Below are 12,757 nucleotides of genomic sequence, written 5' to 3'. Positions count from 1 at the left end.
AAACACTGGTTACTACAGAAATAACAATAACCAGAATAACAGTTATTAAACAAACAACAACCGCGGCGGAAATATCCGTGGTGGAAACAACCGCGGCGGAAATAGCCGTGGGGGAAACAACAATAGTAACGGTAATAATAATAATAACCAAAATAACAATATTATGATAGCCCAAACAAATTCGGAAAACTCCCAAACACCTTTAGATACGCGGCAGTAAAAAACAACAAAATTCACACTATAAATCTCAGTCAAAGTACATTCGTTAAATTCGTCAACAGGAAAGGAATTAGTTTTTCTACTAGATACAGGTGCAGAAAAATCCATATTAAAGGAAAACTTATACAGGGTGTAAGCCAAGAGGTTACCAAATCAAAAAGCATAACTTCTATCGAAGTTCAAACTTCTAAGTACTTCATGAAATGTGTAAATGTGTAATTCGATATTCCTTGTGATGGGATACTGGGAATAGATTTTATCAAAAGATACATGTTGGGCTAAGCAGCCACCAGATAGGCTAATTAGAATATTGGTAATTTGTTTATCTGCAGCGGCATTTAATCTTCTCCTTTGTCTCCTAGATTCGCATGCACTTTGTTGTCATTTTGTAGCGCATGCGCTTTTGGGAGCTTTGGAAGAGCTTCTGCGCCAAAGCGGTTCTTCTTGTTGTATTTTGGGAGTTGTTATTGACGGGCCGCTATTTGTTTTACTGTGCGGAATTAGTTCAATAAATTGAATACAAACAATTGAATCTCGTCCTTAATTCGGTCGCTATCAAAACGCTGATCGCTCAACATTGGTGACCCCGACGTGAGCGCGCCCGAAGTTCAATCAGTTTAATAACCCGAGAAACTCGAGGAAATGAGGATGGCACCATTACGGCGCTGGATTCAGTTGAGAAGCGTTTGCGTGAGCGGTTCACCGAGCTTCAAGAAGAGTTGGAGGAGCTTAATTTTAGCGAGATTGGGAGCGATCTGTATTGGAGATTCTCGCAGCTGGCGACTGATGTGGAAGTGGAAATTCAGGTGGAGGTTGCCAAGCGCTCTATGAGAATCGCTGCCCACTCTACTCTTATCGACGGTGCCAGTGTATCGCCAATGCCATACAAGCCAGCCCCCTCCTTGCCACCGTTGCCGAGGCCAACATTCAGCGGCGGCTATGCCGAGTGGCCGGATTTCTGCGCCCTTTTTAAGACCACGATTGACAGCCATCCCCACCTAACGAAAACGGAAAAGCTCCGGTGGCTCATTTCATGCCTGCGCGAGTCAGCCTTGGATACGGTGAGAGCTCTGGACCTATTGCGCAATCGTTTTAGTAATCGGCGTTTAATATTTCAGTCTCACATTAATGAGATCCTGCAGCTTCGTGTGGTCGAGCCAGGTTCTGTTGCTACGTTGCGGGAGCTGTCAGATCGGTTCAATGGGCTTATGCGGGCTCTCAGGAGTTCCGGATCAGCTGCCGAGATCCAAGGATGCTTGCTTATCCAGATTGTCCTTCAGAAGTTGGATCCTGCCACAAAAGCATCACATAAAAGGAGTGAGAAAGATTTGAGTCGGGATTCTGTTTACCCAAATGTTGTTTTGGTTTTCAATCTGAAGTGATTCTTAGAAATTGGAAATCTGAAATGAGGCTGTTTTCAGCCGAATTGGAATAATTAAATGTTTATGTTTTTACAAAAATTGGAATGAGGCTATTGGCAGCTGGGTTACGAATTTCAACACAAAAGGCTTCAGCTTGGGTTTACAAAATTTACTGATATACACTTAAAGAAATTTTGTTAATATGTTACTTCCCCATCCTTAAGAATTTATCCTGTCCTCAGGCGGTTAGTTTGGGGTATAACTATAGGTCATGTTCTTTATTTTCTGAACTTTTAGTTTCTTCTTCGGGGCTTATAACGGGGCTTTTGTTTTTTATAATTAATTATTATCCTTTTTGGGATGTTCTTAAATTTATAAATCAAATATATGATTATAATAATAATTATAATTGCTAGTAGTATTAATAAAATAGTTTTTTTGTTGTAAAATATTGTTTTGAATGATTTTGGAATATTTCTTTGGCTACGATATAGGATAAAGTTTTGAGTTTAGTTATGGTGTTGCTTACATAAATAGTTTGGGTGTAATCAAGCATAGTATTAGTTATTTTTACATCTTCTATTTGTATAGAACAGTTGTATGAATTTATTATATTGTGTTCTTCTGCTATTAGATCTTTATTTATACAATTCTGATTTAACAAAGTTTATGGCGAATCCCATGTTATTATAATGTTGGGATCAATATAATTTGTTTCGAAGTTCCAGTACATTTTTGTGTATCTACATTCTGTATTTGTTTGTCTTAAGAGACCGATTATACATTTATTATTTACTATTTCTTTTGTTTTTACTTTAAAGACTTGCTGATTTTTTATTCGTTATTATTAATGTGTAACCAAGTAGATGTTTTGATATTTAACAACTTTTCTGAATTAATATGTTTACGGTGCCAGTGTATCGCCAATGCCATACAAGCCAGCCCCCTCCTTGCCACCGTTGCCGAGGCCAACATTCAGCGGCGGCTATGCCGAGTGGCCGGATTTCTGCGCCCTTTTTAAGACCACGATTGACAGCCATCCCCACCTAACGAAAACGGAAAAGCTCCGGTGGCTCATTTCATGCCTGCGCGAGTCAGCCTTGGATACGGTGAGAGCTCTGGACCTATTGCGCAATCGTTTTAGTAATCGGCGTTTAATATTTCAGTCTCACATTAATGAGATCCTGCAGCTTCGTGTGGTCGAGCCAGGTTCTGTTGCTACGTTGCGGGAGCTGTCAGATCGGTTCAATGGGCTTATGCGGGCTCTCATGAGTTCCGGATCAGCTGCCGAGATCCAAGGATGCTTGCTTATCCAGATTGTCCTTCAGAAGTTGGATCCTGCCACAAAAGCCAAGTGGGAAGACACTCTCGCCGGAAACATCGACAGCCCTCCGTCTTGGGAGTCCATGGCACGATTCTTGGAGCAAAAGTCCGGCGACTCTTGAATGCGTCGATTTTTCTTTGGCTGCGTATCTACCAGCTAACCAAGTGGGCCGAGGGAGATTTTCGAATAACCGATCGTCGTGCATGATTATCAACGCCCATCCAGCTCTATGCGCTCTGTGTGGTGTTTTGGCGCACGCGCTTCCTACATGTCCAAGCTTCATTGCCTTGCCACTTAGTCAACGGTACGACGAAGTGCGACGGCTGACCCGCTGCTTTGTATGTTTGGAGGATGGTCATTTTGCACGCGGATGATCAGCTGCCCGTTGCCCAAAGTGCAATCGCCGACATAGTGCTTTGTTGCACCATTGCGGGCACCTGCCCAGCTCTAACAATTCCCCACCACTAAGAGGCTTGGTTTCCGCCGCTGGCGTTACCGTTGCTACCCCACCTTCCCAGTCAATCAACACGGTCTTGACGCAGGATCGCCCTACTGGAGTGCTTCTGCCAATCGCCAATATCCTCATCCGTGGTCGATCAGATGCCTTCCTGCCTTGCAGAGTGTTATTGGACTCTGGTTCACAAGTCAACTTCAGCTTCGTCGCACCAAAAGCTGTGTAGCGGTCGCCGGTCTCGGCGGCACTGAGTTTGCTACGGATGGATCCTCCGTTAATGTGTGTGTGAAGTCTCGACTAACCACATATTGTGCAAACCTTGAGGCTGTTATAGTGTCTCATATTGCGGACTGTCAGCCCAGCCTTAAAATAGATATTTCGAAATGGAAGATTCCTCACGGCATAGCGCTGGCTGATTCCAACTTCCATTGACCGCAGGGTGTGGACCTGCATATTGGAGGCAGCCTGTTCTTCAACCTTTTGTCAGTTGGCCAAATCCAATTAGGTCACTGCCTCCCAGTTGCCAAAAATACACTATTTGGATGGGTGCTTTCTGGACGCAGAAGGAGAAGAGGAGAAGAATCAACGTTCCGGATTGGGGGGAGCAATGCATGGTCAAGGGTTTGGAAGAAGTTGGGGTGCCTTTTTCGCCCTGAGAGTTCTTAATCTTCTTAATGAAACTACGCAACCCGTGGAATATCCCTTAAAAGATGTGTCTGCTGCCCTTCCAAAATTGTTATTGAAGGCCCTACCTTCAATAGGGGGGAGGATGTTGGGCTAAGCAGCCACCAGATAGGCTAATTAGAATATTGGTAATTTGTTTATCTGCAGCGGCATTTAATCTTCTCCTTTGTCTCCCAGATTCGCATGCACTTTGTTGTCATTTTGTAGCTCATGCGCTTTTGGGAGCTTTGGAAGAGCTTCTGCGCCAAAGCGATTCTTCTTCTTGTTGTATTTTGGGAGTTGTAATTGACGGGCCGCTATTTGTTTTACTGTGCGGAATTAGTTCAATAAATTGAATATAAACAATTGAATCTCGTCCTTAATTCAGTCGCTATCAAAACGCTGATCGCTCAACAATAAAATTGTCAAATAGACTTCAAGCCTTCTGAAGACTGGCTTGTAATTAGACCAAATAATCTCAAATATCCAATTTATGTTCCGATAACATACAGTTCTGGCAACAACTCCCTAATTCTGCCAGCAAGATCCCAAGTCGTCCGAAAAATTTAAATCAATTCAGAAGAAAACAGTGTATTAATTCCGAATCTAGAAATTCTTAAAGGTATCTATATAGCAAATACCATAGTAACAGTACGGAATGCATATGTAAGACTACTAAATAACACAAATATAGATCAGGTAGTTAATATTAAAAATATTCATCACGACCACTTTCAAACTACGAAGTAGTAAAAACGGACTTAGAAAACCGTCCCAAAAATCTTCCCACGTCAATTCAATGATCAACTTACAACATTATGCACCCAGTATAGTGATGTATTCGGACTAGAAACCGAAGCGATCACTACAAATAATTTCTACAAACAAAAACTGAGATTAAGGGATGATGAACCCGTATATACAAACTAGTGGAACCATCTGTAGTACCAAAAAAGTCACTCCCAAGTTCAGAAAATAAAAAATGTAATTGATTATCGTCAAATTAATAAAAAACTCTTATCTGATAAATTTCCACTTCCTAGAATCGACGACATTTTAGATCAACTAGGTAGAGCAAAATATTTTTCATGCCTCAACATAATGTCCGGTTTTCACAAAATTGAAATCGAAAAAGTTCATAAAATTCGAATGGGCAACAGAATGCAAAATGAAGGCTTTGGGTCTCAATTAATCGAGGTGATAAGAAAATGTGAAATTTCATGTGAAGAGGGTTCCCATTTAAGAATGGTTTGAGCTGTTTAATTTTACATCACATAAAAGGAGTGAGAAAGATTTGAGTCGGGATTCTGTTTACCCAAATGTTGTTTTGGTTTTCAATCTGAAGTGACTCTTAGAAATTGGAAATCTGAAATGAGGCTGTTTTCAGCCGAATTGGAATAATTAAATGTTTATGTTTTTACAAAAATTGGAATGAGGCTATTGGCAGCTGGGTTACGAATTTCAACACAAAAGGCTTCAGCTTGGGTTTACAAAATTTACTGATATACACTTAAAGAAATTTTGTTAATATGTTACTTCCCCATCCTTAAGAATTTAGCCTGTCCTCAGGCGGTTAGTTTGGGGTATAACTATAGGTCATGTTCTTTATTTTCTGAACTTTTAGTTTCTTCTTCGGGGCTTATAATGGGGCTTTTGTTTTTTATAATTAATTATTATCCTTTTTGGGATGTTCTTAAATTTATAAATCAAATATATGATTATAATAATAATTATAATTGCTAGTAGTATTAATAAAATAGTTTTTTTGTTGTAAAATATTGTTTTGAATGATTTTGGAATATTTCTTTGGCTACGATATAGGATAAAGTTTTGAGTTTAGTTATGGTGTTGCTTACATAAATAGTTTGGGTGTAATCAAGCATAGTATTAGTTATTTTTACATCTTCTATTTGTATAGAACAGTTGTATGAATTTATTATATTGTGTTCTTCTGCTATTAGATCTTTATTTATACAATTCTGATTTAACAAAGTTTATGGCGAATCCCATGTTATTATAATGTTGGGATCAATATAATTTGTTTCGAAGTTCCAGTACATTTTTGTGTATCTACATTCTGTATTTGTTTGTCTTAAGAGACCGATTATACATTTATTATTTACTATTTCTTTTGTTTTTACTTTAAAGACTTGCTGATTTTTTATTCGTTATTATTAATTTGTAACCAAGTAGATGTTTTGATATTTAACAACTTTTCTGAATTAATATGTTTAAGCGGGTCATGTTACCTGTTTGGAAAATTAAGTATCCATTTTTTGCTTGGATTGGATTGATATCTATATTCTGACACACACACGCCGTAATATATAAGACATAATAAAGTTATTATATAAAAGATCATTTTATTAAGCTGGGTTGTCTTCCGGTGGAAATCTGAAATTATTATATTTGCTGGTATTAATTTTTTTCTTCTTTTTAAATTTCGATTTATAGTGAGTCATTTCTCTACCTCTATTTTTTTCTAAATAATGTTTTTCGTCAGTTTTGGCCTGTCTTCCTAAAAGGATTTGTTGTTTTAGATTTTATAAGCATATTTCGGCCGACTGTCGTCGCATGCAGACGTGTTTTTTATTGTGCTCCGGGAAAAAATATTCAATAAAATCATAAAAGTGCAGTGACTGGTCTAAGAAATCTACAATAACGCGAAAAGACGCTTTTTGCGATGAAATCGCTAATGTTTATATTGATTAATTAATTAATTAATTAATATAAAACACAACTCTCAAAACTCAAACTAAATCAATCTCGACTGCAATGAGCTTAAACGACGTTCGCACACAACGTCAACGTGAGCAAGACGAGAGACGGCTCTCAGTACAAAGAAACAACGCGTACTTCTCTTTTAAAGCAACCGAAAACCATGCAAGCTCTGATCAAGCGCGGTCAATTACCCCCAACTTGACCGAATTCTTAAACGTAGAGAGCGAGAGAGCGCGTTCCTGCTCCCCCTCGATACCATCGATGTCTCTGCAGCCAAAGAGTGCAGTAACTAGCACCTCAATTTCTTTGACAACGTCAACAGTAACAACAACAACAACCGCAACTGTATCGACAGCGCGTTTAACGACGTCATCAGCTAGCAGCGCAAATAGTAATACGTCCGCGCTACCCGAAAACCAAAACAAAAACAATGACTATATTAAGCCGGCTGTGCAGACTGGCATGGATCGCTACATCCAAATCAAAAGGAAGCTGAGCCCCCTCAATTCCAAACGCAAAATAACCCGTGGCAATGCTAGCCTAGCAGCAAAAGAAACGCCCATTAACTCAAACCGATTTAAAATCTTGGCAGACGCCGATGAGGTTGAGGCGGGCGAATCCACTGAAGTTGAGAAAAGGAAGCCAAAACCTCCGCCTATCTATATACGCGAAAAAAGTTCCAATGTTCTTGTCAACAAAATTATTGAGCTTATTGGTAAGGATAACTTCCACATAATACCCCTTGTAAAGGGCAACATTCAAGAAACAAAAGTTCAAATGAAGTCTGAAGATAACTACAGAGTATTATCAAAATATCTAACCGAGAATAAAAAGAACTTTTACACATATCAGCTAAAAAGCAGCAAGGGCCTGCAAGTCGTACTTAAGGGCATAGAGCCCGAAGTAACGCCTGCAGAGATAAAAAAGGCGCTACAGGAGAAGGGTTTTAGCGCCAAGACAGTCTTTAATATCCTTAACAGGGATAGAAAGCCGCAGCCACTCTTTAAGGTTGAGCTCGAACCAGAAACCAAGCTCCTGAAGAAATACGAAGTGCACCCAATATACAATCTTCAGTACCTGCTGCACCGCAGAATTACAGTTGAGGAACCTCACAAACGCAATGGCCCGGTACAATGTGCGAACTGCCAGGAATATGGCCACACAAGGTCATACTGTAAACTGCGCCCGGTATGTGTAGTTTGCGGAGACCTTCATGACTCCGCACACTGCCCAGCGAGCAAAGATGACAGCAACTCGAAAAAGTGCGGCAACTGCGGTGGCAACCACACTGCTAATTATAGAGGATGCCCAGTCTATAAGGAGCTGAAAAGTCGCATCCACCAGAAAGGAATAGCTGCCCGCACCCAAAATGGACAGTTCACGGCGTCCAGATCAAACCATGAAGTCTTCTTCTCGGCTGCAGCCAAATCCTCACTAGGACCCATTAACTCTGACAAAAACGTGACATATGCAAGTGCCTTAAAATCAGGACCGGCGACACCTGCCTCAAGAAGCTCATTTCTGCAATCAGCACCGTACACGGCTCAGCAACATCAACCAACAGAGCAGCTAAAAAGCAACTTTGAAGCTATGATATGCAGCCTACAACAAAGCCTGACGGAATTTATGTCGTTTATGCGCACAACTATGCAAGATTTAATGCGAAACCAAAATCTATTGATTCAAATGCTGGTTTCACAACAATCCAAATAATGGCTTTCCTACGGATATCTATGTGGAACGCTAACGGCGTTTCACAACATAAACTTGAGTTAGCTCAATTCCTACTCGACAATCATATCGATGTAATGCTGCTTTCGGAAACACACCTTACAAACAAATACAATTTTCAACTACGAGGATATTCATTCTACGGAACAAATCATCCAGATGGTAAAGCACATGGTGGGACTGGAATTCTAATCAGAAGCCGCATAAAGCACCATTATCAAAACAAATTTGCTAAAAACTACCTACAGGCCATATCTATAAATATACAACTAAATACTGGCAACCAACTTACACTAGCCGCCGTATACTGCCCCCCTCGCTTCAATATAGCTAAAGATGAGTTTATGCAGTTTTTCAACACACTTGGAGACCACTTCATAGCAGCAGGAGACTACAATGCCAAGCACACACACTGGGGATCCCGTCTCGTGACTCCAAAAGGGAAGCAGCTCTATAATGCAATTATCAAAGCCAAGAACAAGCTCGACTGTTTCATCTGGCACACCAACATACTGGCCGGCAGACCCAAGGAAACTACCAGATTTAATAGACTTTGCGATTACCAAAAACATCCCTAAAAATCTGATAAGCGCCAATTGCCTATCGGATCTCTCATCTGATCACTCGCCTGTCCTGTTTATTCTACTGCGACATCCAGGAACATTGGAACAACCATTAAAATTGACCTCACAGAAAACCAATTGGGTTAAGTACAGAAAATATATCAGCTCACATATTGAGCTAAGTCCTCATCTCCACGATGAAGCCAACGTAGACAGCTTTGTTAATTCACTTGAGTTTGTACTCGTCTCTGCAGCTCGAGCCTCAACATCGCAAACTATAAATACACAAAGCAATAAAAAGACAAATCTACAAATCGAACAGCTCGTCCTCGCGTTTACGTCGCGAGTGGCAATTCCACAGATCGCCATCTGCTAAGCAAAGCTTTAGACATGCCTCACGTCAACTTACTAAAGCCCTACAGCAAGAAGAAGATTATGTCCACCGCCGCTATATAGAGCAATTGTCAACTTCTAGTACAAAACACTCACTATGGAGAGCTCACCCAACTCTAAGCTCACCGAAAGAAACCGTGATGCCTATTAGAAATCCCACAGGCGGCTGTGCGCGCAGCGATGCAGACAGAGCCAGCACGTTTGCCAATCACCTTAAAAATATCTTCCAACCAAATCCGGCCACTAGTGCCTTTACTTTGCCGACTTTACCATATGAGCCTCAGCTTCAACATGAACCAATCGAGTTTCGCCCAAACAAAATCGCTAATATCATCAAAAACCAACTAAATCCGAAAAAATCACCAGGCTGCGACCTCATAACTCCCAAAATGATCATTGAGCTTCCATATTGCGCCGTCTGCACTATCACCCAGCTCTTCAATGCCATCGCAAAACTTGGCCACTTTCCAGCGAGATGGAAAAAGTCAATTATAATAATGATAGCAAAGCCGGGAAAAGACCACACAATTCCCACGTCGTATAGACCTATAAGCCTACTTTCATGCTTATCTAACCTCTTTGAGAAATCCAGGAAGGAATCCCGTCACATCAGTTTGGGTTTCGTGAAAAGCACGGAACAATTGAGCAGGTCAACCGGATAGCAGCAGAAATTCGGAATGCATTCGAAAAACGCGAGTACTGTACCGCAATATTTCTAGATGTCTCTCAAGCATTTGATAGAGTCTGGCTAGAAGGTCTAATGTACAAGATCAAGACAATGCTCCCTTGTAATACCCACAAGCTTTTAGAGTCTTACCTTTACGACAGAAAATTTGCTGTGAGGTGCAACACAGATATATCTGACGAATTCACTGTTGGAGCCGGAGTTCCTCAAGGAAGTGTACTCGGACCAACATTATATGTTCTCTACACATCTACGTTTGCTGATGATACAGCTATTCTTAGCCGCTCAAAATGCCCGATGCAAGCAACTGCGCAGCTAGCTCTTCATCTGGTGGATGTTGAAAAATGGCTATCAGACTGGCGAATTAAAGTAAACGAACAAAAATGCAAGCACGTTACGTTCACCTTGAATAGGCAAAACTGCCCGCCCCTTACGCTAAACAACACCCTACTCCCGCAAGCAAACGAGGTAACATATCTAGGAGTACACCTCGATAGAAGACTCACATGGCGTCGGCACATAGATGCTAAAAGAACCCACCTAAAGCTAAAAGCCAGCAGCCTTCATTGGCTTATCAACGCTCGGTCTCCCCTTTGCCTTGAATATAAAGTCCTGCTGTATAACTCGGTACTTAAACCTATATGGATGTACGGCTCCCAGTTATGGGGGAATGCCAGCAATAGCAATATTGACATAGTCTAGCGAGCTCAGTCGAAGATCTTGAGAACAATCACCGGGGCACCGTGGTACGTTCGCAACGAAAACATACATCACGACTTAAACATTCTTCCAGTCAAAGATGTGATCGCAGAACAGAGGGAAAAGTACTTTAGCAAGCTATTGTCGCACCCTAACCACCTGGCGAGAGGTCTAACAAGATTGAGCAACCAATCACGACTTCGTCGCAATGACCTACCCACCCAGCGACCGTCTTGAGGAACGCGCAACCAGAATGCAGTCTTAGTCTACTGTTAGTTAAATGTTAATGTTAAGATTTGAAAACTTATTGTTAGTCTCCAAATTAAGAGAAGATCCAATAACAAAAAGCATAGTTTAATTAAAAACAAAAAAAAAAAAAAAGATTTCATAAGTGGGGCTTGTCTATACCTAGTATCAATATCGAATGCATGGCCATTTTTATTAAGCTTGTTTATTTTCTGTGTTTTATTCACTTGAATATTATAACTTGGAGTTCCGTCGAAAATAAAAATGTCAGCTGGTGTTCTGACTGTAGAGCTATGTTTTGTTTTATGATTATAAATATAAACAATTGTTTCAAATTTAGTAATTATATTTTCGAGACTCCGTTCACTATTTATAATTCTTAATTTCTCGTTAATAGTTTTATGAAATCTCTCTATGTCAGAAACACCATTTTTTCTTGTGGTTATAGTTATTCTTACATCTTCTGCTTGCAGCCAAAGTTGCAATGCTGAGCATATAAATGCTGACTCTTTGTCGGCTTTAATTTCTTTTGGTTTACCCATTTTTTTAAATATCCTGAGTTATGCCCTTTTGGCTTCTAACCAATCCCTACTGTTGACTGATTAAAGCAGCATATTTGGAATAAATATCAATGCAAGATAAGAATTGTTTATAATCGATCATGTAAAAATCTATAACATATTTTTCTCTGGTGTTAAAGGTTTCTGGGGTTAATTCAAATGTAAGTTTTATATCTCTGTGTTCTGTTTTAGCAAGGTTACAAATTTCACACTCATTTATAATATTTCGAAGATAAGCTATTAAAATTTAGCAGATAGTCCATTTAAATTTTGTATAGTCGATCAGTGTCAGTATCGACTTAACAATATAGTACGTTTCTTTGAAATGACGACCATATGCTAACGGAATTGATGGAAACATATTACCATTATGAAGCAGAACCGCTTTTAAGCTGCTTTTGGAAGCATCTATAAAAAGCCTCCATTCCTCGCTTACATGATCGTAACCGAAAAATTTATATATATGAGGCCACTCTCGTCTTTTGTAAAAAATTCGTCTACTTTTGATTGTCTTGAACGAAATGTGGATACTCTTACATCCGTCTTAAGTAAATTCCATTGCTTCAATCGGGATGTCAGTAGCTCGGATTTTTCCTTGGATAAATCTAGATCTCTTATTAAATCGTTGAGGGTCATTTAATCGGTGAGTTCCGGAGCCATGGAGTTTAATTTAAAATCTTCGTCCTCTGCACGTCCAGTCTCGGTTTCGCCATCGGATTCATACTTGATTTTGGAACTTTGCACTGAAGATCTTTTTATTGGACTTGTGTGCGAATACACATTGGTATATTTTTTATATTTTTTAGACTTTTGATTGTGCCCAAGAATCCTTGTTAAACAAAAGTAACAATCCTCTTGGTGATTTGTTGGCTGCCTCCATCTAGATGGTACCAAAAACGCAATTTGATGATTACTCAATCCTATCCTGCATGTATTGCAACAAAAATGCGGTACCCATGTTTTACCTTGATCGGAAATTTCTTCATTAAATGCTTCTCTATATAAATTCATTAAGTTTTTATTAATGGGCCTTCTCTCCTTCTTCAGAATAAATAGTCCGCAAATATAGCAAAAACAGCTTGGGCTGTTTACACACATAAAAACACGTGCCATTTTATTGTAGTAGTAACGTTTTAAA

Source organism: Drosophila ananassae, unplaced genomic scaffold (assembly GCF_017639315.1).
Source record: "Drosophila ananassae strain 14024-0371.13 unplaced genomic scaffold, ASM1763931v2 tig00000129, whole genome shotgun sequence".
Classification (NCBI taxonomy): Eukaryota; Metazoa; Arthropoda; class Insecta; order Diptera; family Drosophilidae; genus Drosophila; species Drosophila ananassae.
The sequence above is the reverse complement of the archived record's forward strand: the minus strand, read 5'-3'. Positions refer to the sequence as shown.